The sequence below is a fragment of the Mobula hypostoma genome, assembly GCF_963921235.1.
Source record: "Mobula hypostoma chromosome 23 unlocalized genomic scaffold, sMobHyp1.1 SUPER_23_unloc_1, whole genome shotgun sequence".
Lineage (NCBI taxonomy): Eukaryota > Metazoa > Chordata > Chondrichthyes > Myliobatiformes > Myliobatidae > Mobula > Mobula hypostoma.
Genome location: NW_026948154.1, coordinates 146,824 through 165,896, shown reverse-complemented (window position 1 = coordinate 165,896; position 19,073 = coordinate 146,824).

The window sequence follows — 19,073 nt, the reverse complement described above, 5'->3', positions numbered from 1 at the left end:
AGGAGAAAAGGCCGAGTTCACTCAACTCATTCTCATAAGGCATGCTCCCCAATCCAGGCCACATCCTTGTAAATCTCCTCTGCACCCTTTCTATAGTTTCCACATCCTTCCTGTAGTGAGGCGACCAGAATTGAGCACAGTACTCCAAGTGGGGTCTGACCAAGGTCCTATATAGCTGCAACATTACCTCTCGGCTCTTAAACTCAATCCCATGATTGATGAAGGCCAATGCACCGTATGCCTTCTTAACCACAGAGTCAACCTGCGTAGCAGCTTTGAGTGTCCTATAGACTTGGACCCCAAGATCCCTCTGATCCTCCACACTACCAAGAGTCTTACCATTAATGCTATATTCTGCCATTATATTTGACCTACCAAAATGAACCACTTCACACTTATCTGGGTTAAACTTCATCTGCCACTTCTCAGCCCAGTTTTGCATCCTATCAATGTCCCGTTGTAACCTCTGACAGCCCTCCACACTATCTGCAACACCCCCAACCTTTGTGTCATCAGCAAATTTATTAATCCATCCCTCCACTTCCTCATCCAGGTCATTTATGAAAATCACAAAGAGTAGGGGGTCCCAAAACAGTTTCCTGAGACACACTGCTGGACACTGACCTCCATGCAGAATATGAGCCATCTACAACCACTCTTTGCCTTCTGTGGGCAAGTCAGTTCTGGATCTACAAAGCAATGTCCCCTTGGATCCCATGCCTCCTTACTTTCTCAATCAGCCTTGCATGGGGTACCTTATCAAATGCCATGCTAAAATCCATATACGTTACATCTACAGCTCTACCTTCATCAATGTGTTTAGTCACATCCTCAAAAAATTCAATCAGGCTCGTAAGGCATGACCTGCCTTTGACAAAGCCATGCTGACTATTCCTAATCATATTACACCTCTCCAAATGTTCATAAATCCTGCCTCTCAGGATCTTCTCCATCAACATACCAACCACTGAAGTAAGACTCACTGGCCTATAATTTCCTGGGCTATCCCTACTCTCTTTCTTGAATAAGGGAACAACATCCACAACCCTCCAATCCTCCGGAACCTCTCCCGTCCTCAAAGATGATGCAAAGATGATCCTCTTACTCTTCACATACTTGGAGAATGCCTTGGGGTTTTCCTTAATCTTGTCCGCCAAGGCCTTCTCTTGGCCCCTTCTGGCTCTCCTAATTTCATACTTAAGCTCCTTCCTGCTAGCCTTATAATCTTCTAGATCTCTGTCATTACCTAGTTTTTTGAACCTTTTCGTAAGCTCTTTTTTTCTTTACTAGATCTTCAACAGCGTTTGTACACCATGGTTCCTATACCCTACCACCCTTACCCCATCTCATTGGAACATAACTATGAAGAACACTACGCAAATATCCTCTGAACATTTGCCTCATTTCTTCCGTACATTCCCCTGAGAACATCAGTTTCCAATTTATGCTTCCAATTTCCGACCTGACAGCCTCATATTTCCCCTTACTCTAATTAAACATTTCCCTAACTTGTCTGTTCCTATCCCTCTCCAATGCTATGGTAAAGGAGATAGAATTGTGATTACTATCTCCAAAATGCTCTCCTACTGAGAGACCTGACACCTGACTAGGTTCATTTCCCAATACCAGATCAAGTACAGCCTCTCCTCTTGTAGGCTTATCTACATATTGTGTCAAGAAACCTTCCAGAACACACCTAACAAACTCCACCCCATCTAAACCCCTTGCTCTAGGGAGATGCCAATCAATATCCGGGAAATTAAAATCTTCCACCATGATGACCCTGTTATTATTGCACCTTTCCAGAATTGTCTCCCTATCTGCTGCTCGATGTCCCTGTTACTATTGCATGGTCTATAAAAAACACCCAGGAGAGTTATTGACCCCTTCCTGTTCCTAACTTCCACCCACAGAGACTCTGTAGACAATCCCTCCATGATGTCCACCTTTTCTGCAGCTGTGACATTATCTCTGATCAACAGTGCCATGCCCCCACCTCTTTTGCCTCCCTCCCTGTCCTTTCTGAAACATCTAAAGCGTGGCACTCTGAGTAACCATTTCTGCCCCTGAGCCATCCAAGCCTCTGTAATGACCACAACATCATAGCTCCAAGTGCTGATCCACGCTCTAAACTCAACCGCTTTGTTCATGTAAGGGGTTTCCTCTTTTATGTTACTGCGAAGGATAACAAAATGGCTTCTTTGTTATGTTATAATTAAAATGGCTTTTCTGTAATAATAACTGTGATGTAAGGAGTTCTCGCTCTCTCTCTGCTCGTTTGGGTTATATTATTGATAAGAGGAAGAACGAACAAATTGGGATAGATGTTATTCTTTCTTGTGTGTCTGTAAGTTATTGTATTTCGCGGATTTTGGCACAGAAGGCGATGCTGTGACCCTGGGTGGTGGGATCGACCCTGAGCGGGAGTCTGAGGCCCAGGGTCTTTGGCAAGGAGAGGAGACGAAGACAGACTCCTGGTTGACCACCGTGGTTGGTCCCAGGTGGCGGGCCGAGGGGGTCGGAGGGGATCGAATGGTGGAAAGCCAACCCCGTTACTTGAGCTCCAATTGTTGTGCATGGAGTGGTTGAACTTTGATAAGTCTGGTGCCCTTTACTTTCCTTTTATATTTTATCTCTACATTCATAATACTCCTTGCATTAAAATAGACACATCTCAAACCAACGGTCTGAGCACGTCCCTTCTCTGTCACCTGCCTATCTTCCCTCACACACTGTCTACAAGCTTTCTCTATTTGTGAGCCAACCACCTCTTCCTCCGTCTCTTCAGTTTGGTTCCCACCCCCCAACAATTCTAGTTTAAACTCTCTCCAATAGCCTGAGCAAACCTCCCCACCAGGATATTGGTCCCCCTAGGATTCATGTGCAACCTGTCCTTTTTGTACATGTCACACCTGCCCCAGAAGAGGTCCTAATGATCCAGAAATCTGAATCCCTGCCCCCTGCTCCAATCCCACGGCCAGGCATTTATCCTCCACCTCATTCTATTCCTATACTCACTGTCGCATGGCACAGGCAGTAATCCTGAGATTACTACCTTTGTGGTCCTGCTTCTCAACTTCCTTTCTAACTCCCTGCAGTCTGTACCATGACCTCTGGCTGTTCTCCTTCCCTCTTCAGGATATCGTGGACGCGATCAGAAACATCCTGGACCCTGGCACCTGGTGGGCAAACTACCATTCGTGTTTCTTTCCTGCATCCACAGAATCGCCTGTCTGACCCCCTAACTATAGGGTCCCCTGTTACTGCAGCCATCTTCTTCCTTTCCCTACCCTTCTGAGACACAGGGCCAGACTCTGTGTCAGAGGTGTGGCCATTGTTGCTTCCCCCAGGTAGTTTGCCCCCCCAAACAGTACTCAAACAGGAGTACTTATTGTAAAGGGGTACAGCCACAGGGGTAAACATAGAAACATAGAAAATAGGTGCAGGAGTAGGCCATTCGGCCCTTTGAGCCTGCACCACCACTCAGTATGATCATGGCCTGATCATCCAACTCAGAACCCTATACCTGCCTTCTCTCCATACCCCCTGATCCCTTTAGCCACAAGGGCCATATCTAATTCCCTCTTATATATAGCCAATGAACTGGCCTGTGGCAGAGAATTCCACAGATTCACCACTCTCTGTGTGAAGAAGTTTTTCCTCATCTCGGTCCTAAAAGGCTTCCCCTTTATCCTTAAACTGTGACCCCTTGTTCTGGACTTTCCCAACATCGGGAACAATCTTCCTACACCTAGCCTGTCCAATCCCTTTAGAATTTTATACGTTTTAATAAGATCCCCCCTCAATCTTCTAAATTCCAGAGAGTATAAGCCTAGTTGATCCAATCTTTCATCATATGAAAGTCCTGCCATCCCAGGAATCAATCTGGTGAACCTTCTTTGTACTCCCTCTATGGCAAGAATGTCTTTCCTCAGATTAGGGGACCAAAACTGCACACAATCCTCCAGGTGTGGTCTCACCAAGGCCTTGTACAACTGCAGTAGTACCTCCCTGCTCCTGTACTCGAATCCTCTTGCAATGAATGCCAGCATACCATTCGCCTTTTTCACCGCCTGCTGTACCTGCATGCCCACTTTCAATGACTGGTGTATAATGACACCCAGGTCTCGTTGCACCTCCCCTTTTCCTAATCGGCCACCATTCAGATAATAATCCGTTTTCCTGTTCTTGCTACCAAAGAGGATAACCTCACATTTATCCACATTAAATTGCATCTGCCATGAATTTGCCCACTCACCTAACCTATCCAAGTCACCCTGCATCCTCTTAGCATCCTTCTCACAGCTAACACTGCCGCCCAGCTTCTTGTCATCCGCAAACTTGGAGATACTGCATTTAATTCCCACGTCTAAGTCATTAATATATATTGTAAACAACTAGGGTCCCAGCACTGAGCCTTGCGGTACCCCACTAGTCACTGCCTGCCATTCTGAAAAGGTCGTGGTTATTCCCACTCTTTGCTTCCTGTCTGCCAACCAATTCTCTATCCACATCAATATCATACCCCTAATACTGTGTGCTTTAAGTTTGCACACTAATCTCCTGTGTGGGACCTTGTCAAAAGCCTTTTGAAAATCCAAATATACCACATCCACTGGTTCTCCCCTATCCACTCTACTAGTTACATCCTCAAAAAATTCTATGAGATTTGTCAGACATGATTTTCCTTTCACAAATCCATGCTGACTTTGTCCGATGATTTCACCGCTTTCCAAATGTGCTGTTATCACATCTTTGATAACTAACTCTAGCATTTTCCCCACCACCGATGTTAGGCTAACCGGTCTATAATTCCCTGGTTTCTCTCTCCCTCCTTTTTTGAAAAGCAGGGTTACATTAGCCACCCTCCAATCCTCAGGAACTAGTCCAGAATCCAAAGAATTTTGAAAAATTATCACTAATGCTCTCTAGCCTCTGACTCTTGCCCTTCCCTCTCCCGATTGTTACCAACTTACCTGTCTCCCGAGGCCCCGGTGTGACTACCTTCTGTAGCTCCTCTCTATCAGCTCCTCACTCTCCCTGACCAGATGAAGGTCATCGAGTTACATCTCCAGTTCCCTAAGGAGCTGCAGCTCGACACACCTGGTGCAGATGTGGGCATCCGGGAGGCTGGGAGTCTCCAGGACTTCCCACATCAGACACCGAGCACAAAACACTGGCCTCATACTTCCTGTCTGTATTCTACATGAGTAACCTATCTTGCTTCAACCCGTTATCACCTAAGCCCTGTTGAGCCAAAGACTTCCTGCTCTGTCTCCCTCTACCCCGTCGCCCACTCCTCCAATGCCCGCTCTATAAAGCTGTCTTCTTTTAAACCTTTCTCTCTATCCTCACTGACTGACCACCATGCGCTTGCGCAGTCGTGCCCCGATCAAACCGCTGAAGAAATACCGTGGGCACTGCAAATATGTTCCTGTGCTGGTTTCGGATATGGGGACTGTGTTCCTGTGTTGGGTGGGGCACTGGGATTGCATCCCATGTGGGTTGAAGGCCTGTGTCTGTGTTCCTGTGTTGGTTTCTCATATGTGCATCGTGCTGCTGTGTTGGCGCGTGGCCAGGTGGTCAAGGCGTCAGTCTAGTGATCTGAAGGTCGCTAGTTCGAGCCTTGGGCTGAGGCAGCGTGTGTGTTCCTTGAGCAAGGCACTTAACCACACATTGCTTTGCGACGACACCGGTGCCAAGCTGTATGGGTCCTAATGCTTTTCCCTTGGATAACATCGGTGGCATGGAGAGGGGAGACTTGCAGCATGGGCAACTGCTGGTCTTCCATACAACCTTGCCCAGGCCTGTGCCCTGGAAACCTTCCAAGGCGCAAATCCATGGTCTCACAAGACTAACAGATGCCTACTCTGCTCCTGGGTGTGTGTTCCTGTGTTGGTTTTGGATATGAGGAATGTGTTCCTGTGCTGGGTGAGGCACTGGGGCTATGTTCTGGTGTTGGTTTCAGATATGGGGAATGTGTTCCTGTGTACAGTGTGGCTCTGGGTGGTGTTGCTGTGTTGATTTTAGATATGGGGAATATGTTCCTGTGTTGCATGGGCTCTGAGACTGTGTTCCTGTGTTGGATGAGGCACTGGGACTGTGTTCCTGTGTTGGATGAGGCACTGGGACTGTGTTCCTGTGTTGGTTTCAGATATGGGGAATGTGTTGGGTGAGGCTTTGTGTTTTTGTTGCTCTGTTTCGTGGGCACTGGTATTGTGTTCCGGTGTTGTTTACAGAAATGGGGAATGTGTTCCTGTGTTGTGTGCCACAGTGGGACTGCGTCCTGTGTTGGTTTCAGATATGGGTCTGTGTTCCTGTGTTAAATCGGCACTGGGATTGTGTTCGTGTGTTGGTTTAGAATATGGCGAAGGTGTTTCTGTGTTGGGAGGGGCACTGGAATTGCTTTCTGTGTTGGTTTCAGATATAAGTACATGTTCCTGTGTTGTGAGAGGCAGTGGAACTGTATTCCTGTGTTGGTTGAGGCACTGTGACTGTGTTCCTCTGTATTGTAGCACTGGAACTGTGATCCTGTGTTGGTTTCGGATATGGGGAATGTGTTCTGTGTTGGGTGAGGCACTGTGACTCTGTTCCTGCGTTGACTGGGGCACTGGGACTGTGTTCCTGGGTTGGTGTCAGATATGGGGAATGTGTTCCTGTGTTGCGTGGGCACCGGGCATAAGTGGCCTTAGCTATGTTTCACCAATTTCAACTGAAACGGGCCCTGCTCCCCCAGGGGCCCCCAACTGACATGCAAAAATTTAATGCACAGCTCCCAGACGCCACAATATTCTCCTGCTATTGCCAGCTGAACCACCAGTAGGCGCTCACTGACTGACATCTGAGAAAATACATTAAAATATTTACTTCACTTGTAAACATTGCTCCTAGCAAAGAAGGCTACTTTTCAATGAGAGGAAAATGAAACGCTCCTATCCTAGTGGTGCTGAAAACGGAAAATGTTAGACAACAAAACAAAATGTCTAAATAGTCTCCCAAAAGTGACATCTTTCTTTGGTCCAGCATCTGTAAAAGGTCCGCCGACTGCAGTTGCTGCTGCACCATTGTCACAGCATGGGGCTGCAGTGCCGAGTGACAGTGTGAGCGGTACAGGAGATGTTGATAATCAGAGCAATGAAAATGAGAAGAACAATTCTACTCAAACAGATGGTGATAATGATGACCAAACTTTGTTTGATGTACAAGCACCACAGCATGATGACAGTCCTACAACCGAGACAGGTGAGGGAGATGCCTCCGCCAGCACACCAGACAGAGAGAAGACCCCACTAACATTCACAGAGACCGATCCGGCATGTTGGCCAACACATATTACCAGTGACCAACGGATCGACATTGTTAGCAGAGGTCCCGTTCAGTTAGGGGACATTAACTTTCCACAGAGCCAATCACGCCGTCGTTTTACCAAGGACAGCTATCTTATGAAGATGAAAAATGGAGAAACCATTCGTAGGTCACGGTTAGTGTACTCAGAATCATCTGATTCAATCTTTTGTTTCTGCTGTACCCTATTTGGCAAGCGAAATCACAGTCTCACTTGCAGAGGTTTCAGAGTGTGGGAGCGACTCACTCTCACACTCCAGGATCATGAGAAGTCAAATACTCACCGTGCCAACATGGATAGCTGGCGCCAGCTGGAAACGCACTTAAGAACGAACAGTGCCGTTGACAGCATGTACCAAGAAATGCAAATGCTGGAAAAGAAAACACTGGAATGCTGTCATGAAGAGGTTCATTGCCATAGTCTGTCACCTTGCAGAACGAAACCTTGCTTTCCATAGCCACAATTCCACCCTACGTGAACCAAATAATGGGAACTTTCTAGGTCCGGTGGAGCTGCTTGCCGAGTTCGACCCAGTGATGAGCGAGCATGTCAGACAGGCAGAGAGAAAAGAGAGTGCTGACCACTACATGGGGAAAACCATACAAAATGAGTTAATCACACTTATTGGAGACAAGACACTGGAGAGAGTAAAACAATCACGTTACTACTCGGTGATAATGGACTGCGCCACTGACGCTGCACACATAGAACAGCTCTCTGTGACACTGCGCATTGTCACATGCCAAGTAAATGTTGGAGCTACTGTTAGTGAGCATTTTGTCGGTTTCCTACCGGTGCAGGCCTAACCGACGTTTTCTTAACGCGTATGGAAGTTAGGATTAGATATCTCAAAATGCAGGGGGAAGGCATATGATAACGGGAGCAATATGTGGGGGGAAAATAGCCGGGTGCAGAGGAGGGTGCAAGATATTAACAAGAAAAGCACTGTTCATGCCATGCGCCAGCCACAGCCTAAACCTGGTCATTGTCGACGCTGCAAAATCAGCAGTGGAGTCTGTGAGCTCCTTTGGGGTGCTGCAATGTCTATACACATTATTCAGCTCATCGACACAGAGATGGGAGCTTGTCAAGGAGAACGTGCCACAGATGACCCTCAAGGCCATATCCAACACGCGATGGGAATGCCGCGTGGAAAGTGTGAAAGTTCTGCGCTACCAGCTTCCCGATGTTGGCAATGCGCTCCTGTCGCTGATTGAACATGCCACACAGAAAGGTGACAGTGAAACCACATCTGCAGCCAGAGGCCTAGAACAGGAGATCATGTCATGGAAATTCCTGCTGACTGTTATCATCTGGTACAACGTTTTACATGAGGTGAATCGTGTCAGCAAGCTGCCCCAGAGCCCACAAGTGGGAATCGATGTGCTACAGCGCGAGGTGGAATATGTTCTGAAATTTCTCAAGGAATACAGAGAGAACGGCCTTTCATCCACCCAAACAGATGCCGGAGACATAGCTGAAGAGATAGGGATTCCAATGGTCTTTCCTACTGCACGAATCAGAAAACCAAAACGCCATTTCTAGTACGAGTCCCAAAGTGCAGATCCTTCCCTGACAGTGACACCCGAGGAACGGTACGAGAGGGAAGTTTTCCTTCCACTAGTCGACTCTGCCATCACAGGCATTAGTGAGCGCTTCAAGCTGATGGAGTCATTTTACAGTCTGTTTGGCTTCATTTATGGAAGAGAGGAAAAGAAAAAAGCCACCCAAAGTCGCACACTGAAAGACAGCTGCGTAAACATGGAGAGGACACTTGGTGTTGTGGACACTGAGGACCTTTTGCTTGAGGTGTCGGCTGCTGTCATTGCCGTGCCTGCAAAAGAAACCACTGGCCTGCAGATTCTGAGCTACATTTACAGCAACAATCTGGCTGAACTGTGTCCTAACCTCACCATTGCTCTAAGACTCATGCTGACAGTGCCTGTGACTGTAGCGAGTGGAGAGAGAAGTTTTTCGAGGCTAAAGCTCATCAAAACGCATCTGAGGACAACCTTGCTCCAGGAGCGTCTGTCAGCTCTTGCTCAGATATCAATTGAGCATGAAATAACAAGATTGCTGGACAAAGATGAGCTCATTAAAGCATTCTCAGCACTCAAGCACAGGAGGGTGGTGAAATTCTAGTGGTAAGTCTTTTAACAGATTTTTAGCAAAAATGAAGTTTATAATTAAAATAATAAAATAAACCACATATTTCACTCAAAATGTGTATAGGTGATTAGGCGGCTTTTCCACAAATTGTAATTTCTCTCTCCCGCTTGCATCCTCCCTCTCTCTCCCTCTTTCTCCCTCTCTCTGCCTCTCCTCCTGTTCACTCTCCAGGCCTTACGTGAGCGTACTCTGATACTCAATGCTTTGATTTATAAAGGTCAGCATACCAAAAGCTTTCTTCACCACCCTATACACATGAGATTCCACCTTCGGGGAACTATGCAACATTATTCCTAGATCCCTCTGTTCTACAGCATTCTTCAATGCCCTACCATGTACCATGTATGTCCTATTTTGATTAGTCCTACCAAAATGTAGCACCTCACATTTTTCAGCATTAAACTCCATCTGCCATCTTTCAGCCCTCTCTTCTAAATGGCCTAAATCTCTCTGCAAGCTTTGAAAACTTACTTCATTATCCACAACGCCACCTATCTCAGTATCATCTGCATACTTACTAATCCAATTTACCACCCCATCATCCAGATCATTAATATATATGACAAACAACATTGGACCCAGTACAGATCCCTGAGGCACACCGCTACATACCGTCCTCCAATCTGACACACAGTTATCCACCACTACTCTCTGGCGTCTCCCATCTAGCCACTGCTGAATCCATTTACTACTTCCATATTAATACCTAACGATTGAACCTTCCTAACTAATCTTCCATGTGGAATCTTGTCAAAGGCCTTACTGAAGTCCATACAGACAACATCCACCGCTTTACCCTCGTCAACTTTCCTAGTAACCTCATCAAAAAATTCAATAAGATTTGTCAAACATAACCTTCCACGCACAAATCCATGCTGACTGTTCCTAATCAGACCCTGTCTATCCAGATAATTATATATACCATCTCTAAGAATACTTTCCATCAATTTACCCAGCACTGACGTCAAACTCACAGGCCGATAATTGCTAGGTTTACCCTTAGAACCCTTTTTAAACAATGGAACAACATGAGCAATACGCCAATCTTTCGGCACCATCCCCGTTTCTAATGACATTTGAAATATTTCTGTCAGTGCCCCTGCTATTTCCACACTAACTTCCCTCAAGGTCCTAGGGAATATCTTGTCCGGACTGTGACGAGAATACACATAAAATTAAGATGTTTGCTGGCCTAGGTTAGCATCAGTGACATCAGCAAGTGGTCTGCCACCTGCCCTCAGGGGAAGGAGAGATAAGGAGCAATGGAGCAGCGTCTGGAGATGTGTAATGAAGGGACGTGGGAGAGAGAGAGCTGTCTGGAGCGGCTCCCCCCTTTGAACCCTGAACTGTTTGAAGTGATGGACAGGTGATACCCCAGCAGGGGGATAAAAAGGGACCGGTTTGCTAAGGCGACACACACACGCCACCCGAGGTAACGAGACCCTGGAAGCGGTGCGCCTCTCACGAGTGGGTGAGAAGTATCAGACAACGGCCAGGGTGGAAAGGTACGATCAGCGGGAACCCGGTGTGTGTCCGCCCTTGCCTGGGTGCCGGGTTCACTGCAGAGGATCGACCGCATCTGGAGGAGGGGTCACAGTCGGTGACCTCAGGTGACATCACCAAGGACCCGCCCAAAAGTTGCTTGTGAGCTATCTCGCCGGTCTGTGAGTGAAGCCGTTCTGAATGATCAGTTGTTCCTGTTCTATCTCTCTCTTCCCCCACGTTGTCCATCGCCATGGCAACGATTACTGCGAACTGAGTTACTAAACTGGACTGAACTTTGAGTCACTTTGAAATTTGGTCATTTACCCCTAGACAACGATAGAGCTTGATTGATGCTGTTATCTTAATTCTGTGCACATGTGTGGTTATCATTGTTGAACTGTTGCATGTATTATCCTTTTGATTACTGTGTTGCTTGTTTCTTTAATAAAACTTTCTTAGTTCTAGTACTCCAGACTCCAACTGAGTGATCCATTTCTGCTGGTTTGGCAACCCAGTTACGGGGTACGTAACATAAGTGGGGGCTCGTCCGGGATTTTGAACGCTAAATTTGGGACGGAGTAAATTGATTGGGTTAAAATTCCCGAAAGAAAGAAAAGACAAACAGCAGAAATGGAGGCTGAGGAATTTATAAAGGCGCCGACCTTGGAGGCATTAGAGGATGCCAGGAAATCAGAATTGGTAGCTGTGGCCAAACGGTTGAATCTTGCTAAGGTGAAGTCGACAATGAGGAGAGAGGAGATACACAGAGCTATTGTAGAGCACTATGTATCTAAAGGTGTGTTTCCCCAAGGTGAGCTGGGGGTGGTGTCTATTGAAAAACCTGCTGGAGACGCAGTACAGGTACAGCTTGAAAAACTGAGACTCGAGCACGAGTTCCGGGTACGGCAGTTAGAACACGAAGAGAAGCAGTTAGAAAGGCGGGAGAAAGAGAAAGAGAGAGAAAGACAGTTAGAGAGAGAGGAGAAAGAGAGGGATAGACAGTTAGAGAGAGAGGAGAAAGAGAGGCAATGGGAGCGAGAAGAGAGTGGGAAACAGAGGGAAAGGGAATTTGAGCTGGAGAAGTTAAAGATAAGGGCCGAGCAGGGGCTCGTGCCGAACCAAGGTGGAGGGTTCCGGGCGACCCAGGAGGTTAGGCTGGTTCCCCCATTTGACGATACCGACGTGGATCGGTACTTCCTCCACTTCAAAAAAGTGGCTATAAGTCAGGACTGGCCGAGGGATAAGTGGGTTGTTTTACTTCAGAGTGTACTGAAAGGGAAGGCCCAAGAAGCTTACTCAGCTTTGTCCGCAGAAGATGCCCAGAGGTATGAGGTGGTGAAAGAGGCCATCCTCAGGATTTATGAGTTGGTCCCGGAGGCATACCGGCAGAGGTTCCGGAATGCGAGGAAGCAGTGGGACCGCACGTATTTGGAGTTTGCCCGTGAGATGCAGACATATTGTGAGCGTTGGTGCGCCTCGAAAGGGGTAGAGGGGGATTATGACAGACTGCTGCAGCTGATTCTGATTGAGCAGTTTAAAGGTTGTGTCCCTGAGGGTATGAGACCCTACCTAGATGAGAAAGAGGCAGCCACGTTAGCCGCAACTGCTAAGTTAGCGGATGAGTATGCCTTGACGCATAAAATGAAGTTTGCCCCGAGTAAAGGCTACCAGAAGGGTAGTCAGGACGGCGGGGAGAGTCCGCCGGAAAAGTCAGAAAGTAAGCCGGGGACTAGTGAAAAGGATAAGGTAGACCGGGAGCAGTCTGGTAGGAAGTCTCCTGGGGTCGTCTGTTATAATGTGGGAAAGCCGGACACTTTGCGTCCAGGTGCTTTGCCCCAAGGAAGGAGACGGGGAAAGGAAAAGCGGAAATTTTGAATGGCTGTATCGAGCTGTTAAGTGAACCGCTAGGGAAGGACAGGTCTGAAAAAGTCCAGGAAGGGCACGAGAGGTTTATCTCGGCCGGACTGGTGTCAGTGAAGGAGGGGTTAAAACCAGTTCCAGTGCGGATCTGGAGAGACACTGGAGCGTGTCAGTCACTAATACTGAAGAGTGTATTAGAGTTTAGCTCAGAGACCCAGACTGGGGAGGTAGAGGTCAAAGGTGTTGGGGAAGGGACAGAGTCAGTCCCTTTGCACCAGATACACTTACAGAGCAACCTGGTCTCTGGACTAGTCACGATCGGGGTGAGGTCCGAATTACCGATGAAAGACGTGGAAGTCTTGCTCGGTAATGACATCGCCGGAGGAATCGTGTTCCCAGTCGTGAGATTGACAGGTCAGCCTGCCAGCATTGAGGCCCCGCCCATGGACTCACAGGTTCATCATGGGGCTGCGGTAGTGAATTTAGCTGTGGTGGTAAATTTGGCTGAAACGTTTCTGCCAACCTTGTACGAGAAGGGGGTAGAAAATGGAAAGAAAGAGGGTAGTGAGACAAGTGGTAGTGAGGGAGCTGGGACGGACGTAGCAGTAGCCAGGAAAGAATTTGTGCAGATGCAGGAGCAAGACGAGGGGCTGATGGTTTTGACAGAGACCGCTCTCTCTGACACAGCCTTGACAAGGGAACTAGTAGGCTATTGTGCTGAGGAGGAAGTGCTAAGGAGAAAAGGGAAATCAAGTACAGTACCCGCAGATGAGGAATGGGGGGTGGTGCAAAAGAGTTATGGGGATGAGGTTTTTAACCGGGGTACCCCCCGGTGGACATTTTGCGGTGCTGGAGGAAACAGTTGGTGGAATCATGAAAGAGATTTACCGGCTGCCCAGGGGGAAAAATGTTATTGATCATGACCGACGCGAACTGAGACGGTCACCGGCTTTTGATATGCTAACAAACCTAGTCGGTGTTAGCGTGGAAATCAATGAAGCTAGGGGCCCCCTGATAAGAGGAAAAAAACATTTTGAAAAGATTTGGATGGGATCGATCAGATGGGAGAAGGCTATTGTTTTGGCCAGGTCTGCTGATAAGCCATGGCTCTCTATCTCTCAAACTTGAGTGTTGTGTGATCCACTGGGGCTGTGTTCCTGTGCTGGTTTCAGATATGCGGACTTTGTTCCTGTGTTATGTGATGCATTGGGACTGTGTTCCTGTGTTGGATTTGGATATGCGGACTTTGTTCCTGTGTTGGGTGAAACACTGGGACTGTGTTCTTGTGATGGTTGAAGCACTAAGACTGTCTTAGTGTGTTGGGTGAGTCACTGTGTTTGTTTTCCTGTGTTGGGTGGGCACTGGGACTGTGTCCTGTGTTGGGTAGGGCACTGGGACTGTGTTCCTGTGTTGGGTAGGGCACTGGGACTGTGTTCCTGTGTTGGGTAGGGCACTGGGACTGTGTTCCTGTGTTGGTTTCGGATATGGGGATTGTGATCCTGTGTTGGGTTAGGCACTGGGACTGTGTCCCGTGTTGGTTTCAGATATGGGGATTGTGTTCCTGTGTTGGGTTAGGCACTGGGACTGTGTCCTGTGTTGGTTTCGGATATGGGGATTGTGTTCCTGTGTTGGGTTAGGCACTGGGTCTGTGTCCTGTGTTGGTTTTAGATATGGTGAATGTGTTCCTATGTTGGGTGAGGCAGTGGGTCTGTGTTTGTGTGTTAGTTTAACATGTGGTGAATGTGTTCCTGTGTTGGATGAGGCATTAGGACTGTGTTCCTGTGTTGGTTTCATATATGGGAACTATATTCCTGTGTTAAATGGGCACTGGGATTGTGTTCCTGTGTTGCTTTCGTACATGGGGAATTTGTTCCTGTGTTGGGTGAAGCACTGCAAATGTACTCCTGTGTCACATGGGCACTGGGACTGTGTTCCCGGGTTGGTTTTAGAAAGGGGAAATGTGTTCTTGTGTTGGTTTTAGATAGGAGAAATGTGTTCCTGTGTTGGGTGAGGCATTGTGTCTGTGTTTTTGTGTTGGTTTCAGATATGGTGATTTTGTTCCTGTGTTGGGTGGGGCATTGGGACTGTATTCTTGTGTTGGTTTTGGATATGGGGAATGTATTCATGTTTTAGGTGAGGCACTGGGATTGTGTTCTTGTGTTGTGTGACACTCTGGCACTATGTCGTGTGTTGGTTTCAGATATGGTGAACGTGTTCCTGTGTTGTGTGAGGCACTGGGACTGTGTTACTGCGTTGGTTTCAGACATGTGGACTGTGTTCCTGTGTTGGATGATGCATTGGGACTGTGTTCCTGTGTTGAGTGGGGCCCCGATACTGTGTCCTGTGTTGGTTTCGCCCATGGGGAATGTGCTCCTGTGTTGGGAAAGGCATTGAGACTGTGTTCCTGTGTTTAATGAGGCACCGGGACTATGTTCCTGTGCTGGGTGAGTACTGAGTCTGCACTACTGTGTTATTTGGGGCACTGTGACTGTGCTCCTGTTTTAGATCAAATATAGGGAATGTGTTCCTTTGTTGAATGAGGCATTCAGGCTGCATTCCTGTGTTGGTTTCACATATAGGAACCTTGTTCCTGTGTTGGTTTCAGATATGGGGACTGCGTTCCTGTGTTGGACAGAGCACTGGGTCTGTTTTCCTGTGTTGGTTTCAGATATGGGTAATATAGAAACATAGAAAATAGGTGCAGGAGTAGGCCATTCGGCCCCTCGAACCTGCACCGCCATTCAGTATGATCGTGGCTGATCATTGAACCCTGTACCAGCCTTCCCTCCATACCCACTGATCCCTTTAGCCACAAGGGCCATGTCTAACTCCCTCTTAAATATAGCCAATGAACTGGCCTCAACTGTTTCCTGTGGCAGAGAATTCCACAGATTCACCACTCTCTGTGTGAAGAAGTTTTTCCTCATCTCGGTCCTAAAAGGCTTCCCCTTTATCCTCAAACTGAGACCCCTCGTTCTGGACTTCCCCAACATCGGGAACAATCTTCCTGCATCTAGCCTGTCCAATCCCTTTAGGATTTTATACGTTTCAATAAGATCCTCCCTCAATCTTCTAAATTCCAACAAGTATAAGCCTAGTTGATCCAGTCTTTCATCATATGAAAGTCCTGCCATCCCAGGAATCAATCTGGTGAACCTTCTTTGTATTCCCTCTATGGCAAGAATGTCTTTCCTCAGATTAGGGGACCAAAACTGCACACAATCCTCCAGGTGTGGTCTCACCAAGGCCTTGTACAACTGCAGTAGTACCTCCCTGCTCCTGTACTCGAATGCTCTTGCTATAAATGCCAGCATACCATTCGCCTTTTTCACCGCCTGCTGTACCTGCATGCCCACTTTCAATGACTGGTGTACAATGGCACCCAGGTCTCGTTGCACCTCCCCTTTTCCTAATCGGCCACCATTCAGATAATAATCTGTTTTCCTGTTTTTGCCACCAAAGTGGATAACCTCACATTTATCCACATTAGATTGCATCTACCATGAATTTTCCCACTCATCTAACCTATCCAAGTCACCCTGCATCCTCTTAGCATCCTCCTCACAGCTAACACTGCCGCCCAGCTTTGTGTCATCCCCAAACTTGGAGATGCTGCATTTAATTCCCTCATCCAAGTCATTAATATATATTGTAAACAACTGGGGTCCCAGCACTGAGCCTTGCGGTACCCCACTAGTCACTGCCTGCCATTTGGAAAAGGTCCCGTTTATTCCCACTCTTTGCTTCCTGTCTGCCAACCAATTCTCTATCCACATCAATACCATACCCCCAATACCGTGTGCTTTAAGTTTGCACACTAATCTCCTGTGTGGGACCTTGTCAAAAGCCCTTTGAAAATCCAAATATACCACATCTACTGGTTCTCCCCTATCCACTCTACTAGTTACATCCTCAAAAATTTCTGAGATTCATCAGACATGATTTTCCTTTCGCAAATCCATGCTGACTTTGTCCAATGATTTCACCGCTTTCCAAATGTGCTGTTATCACATCTTTGATAACTGACTCTAGCATTTTCCCCACCACTGATGTTAGGCTAACCTGTCTATAATTCCCTGGTTTTTCTCTCCCCCCTTTTTTAAAAAGAGGGGTTACATTAGCCACCGTCCAATCCTCAGGAACTAGTCAGAATCTAAAGAGTTTTGAAAAATTATCACTAATGCATCCACTATTTCTTGGGCTACTTCCTGAAGCACTCTGGGATGCAGACCATCTGGCCCTGGGGATTTATCTGCCTTTAATCCCTTCAATTTACCTAACACCACTTCCCTACTAACATGTATTTCCCACAGTTCCTCCATCTCACTGGACCCTCTGACCCCTACTATTTCCAGAAGATTATTTATGTCCTCCTGAGTGAAGACAGAGCCAAAGTAGTTATTCAATTGGTCTGCCATGTCCTTGCTCCCCATAATCAATTCACCTGTTTCTGAGTGTAAGGGACCTACATTTGTCTTAACCAATCTTTTTCTTTTCACGTATCTATAAAAGCTTTTACAGTCAGTTTTTATGTTCCCTGCCAGTTTTCTCTCATAATCTTTTTTTCCCTTTCCTAATTAAGCCCTTTGTCCTCCTCTGCTGGACTCTGAATTTCTCCCAGTCCTCAGGTGAGCCACTTTTTCTGGCTAATTTGTATGCTTCTTCTTTGGAATTGATACTATCCTTAATTTCTCTTGTCAGCCACGAGTGCACTACCTTCCCTGATTTATTCTCTTGCCAGACTGGGATGAACAATTGTAGTTCATCCATGCGATCTTTAAATGCTTGCCATTGCATATCCACCGTCAACCCTTTAAGTGTCATTTGCCAGTCTATCTTAGATAATTCATGTCTCATACCTTCAAAGTTACCCTTCTTTAAGTTCAGAACCTTTGTTTCTGAATTAACTATGTCACTCTCCATCTTAATGAAGAATTCCACCATATTCTGGTCACTCTTACCCAAGGGGCCTCTCACGACAAGATTGCTAATTAACCCTTTCTCATGGCTCAATACCCAGTCTAGAATAGCCTGTTCTCTAGTTGGTTCCTCGACATGTTGGTTCAAAAAACCATCCCGCATACATTCCAAGAAATCCTCTTCCTCAGCACTCTTACCAATTTGGTTCACCCAATCTACATGTAGATTGAAGTCACCCATTATAACTGCTGTTCCTTTATTGCACGCATTTCTAATTTCCTGTTTAATACCATCCCCAACCTGACTACTACTGTTAGGTGGCCTGTACACAACTCCCACCAGCGTTTTCTGTCCCTTAGTGTTATGCAGCTCTACCCATATTGATTCCACATCCTCCCAACTAATGTCCTTCCTTTCTATTGCATTAATCTCCTCTCTAACCAGCAATGCTACCCCACCTCCTTTTCTTTCATGAATATCCCTCCTGAATATTGAATATCCCTGAATGTTGAGCTCCCATCCTTGGTCACCCTGGAGCCATGTCTCTGTGATCCCAACTATATCATATTCATTAATAACAATCTGCACTTTTAATTCATCCACCTTGTTACGAATGCTCCTTGCATTGACACACAAAGCCTTCAGGCTTGCTTTTACAACACTCTTAGCCCTTATACAATTATGTTGAAAAGTGGCCCTTTTTGATTTTTGCCCTGGATTTGCCGGCTTGCCACTTTTACTTTTCACCTTACTACTTTTTGCTTCTACCCTCATTTTACACCCCTCTGTCTCTCTGCGCTTGTTCCCATCCCCCTGTTGTGAACTAACCTCCTCTCTCCTAGTCTCTTTAATTTGATTCCCACCCCGCAACCATTCTAGTTTAAAGTCACCTCAGTAGCCCTCGCAAATCTCTCCGCCAATTCAAGTGTAACCCGTCCTTCTTGAACAGGTCACACCTGCGCCAAAAGAGGTCCCAATGATCCAAAAACTTGAATCCCTGCTCCTTGCTCCAATTCCTCAGCCATGCATTTATTCTCCACCTCATTGCATTCCTACTCTCACTGTCGCGTGGCACAGGCAGTAATCACGAGATTACTACCTTTGAGGTCCTTTTTCTCAACTACCTTCCTAGCCCCCTATATTCTCCTTTCAGGACCTTTTCCCTTTTCCTACCTATGTCATTGGTACCTATATGTACCATGACCTCTGACTCCTCACCCTCCCACTTCAGGATACCTTGGACGCGATCAAAAATATCCTGGACCCTGGCACCAGGGAGGCAAACTACCATCCG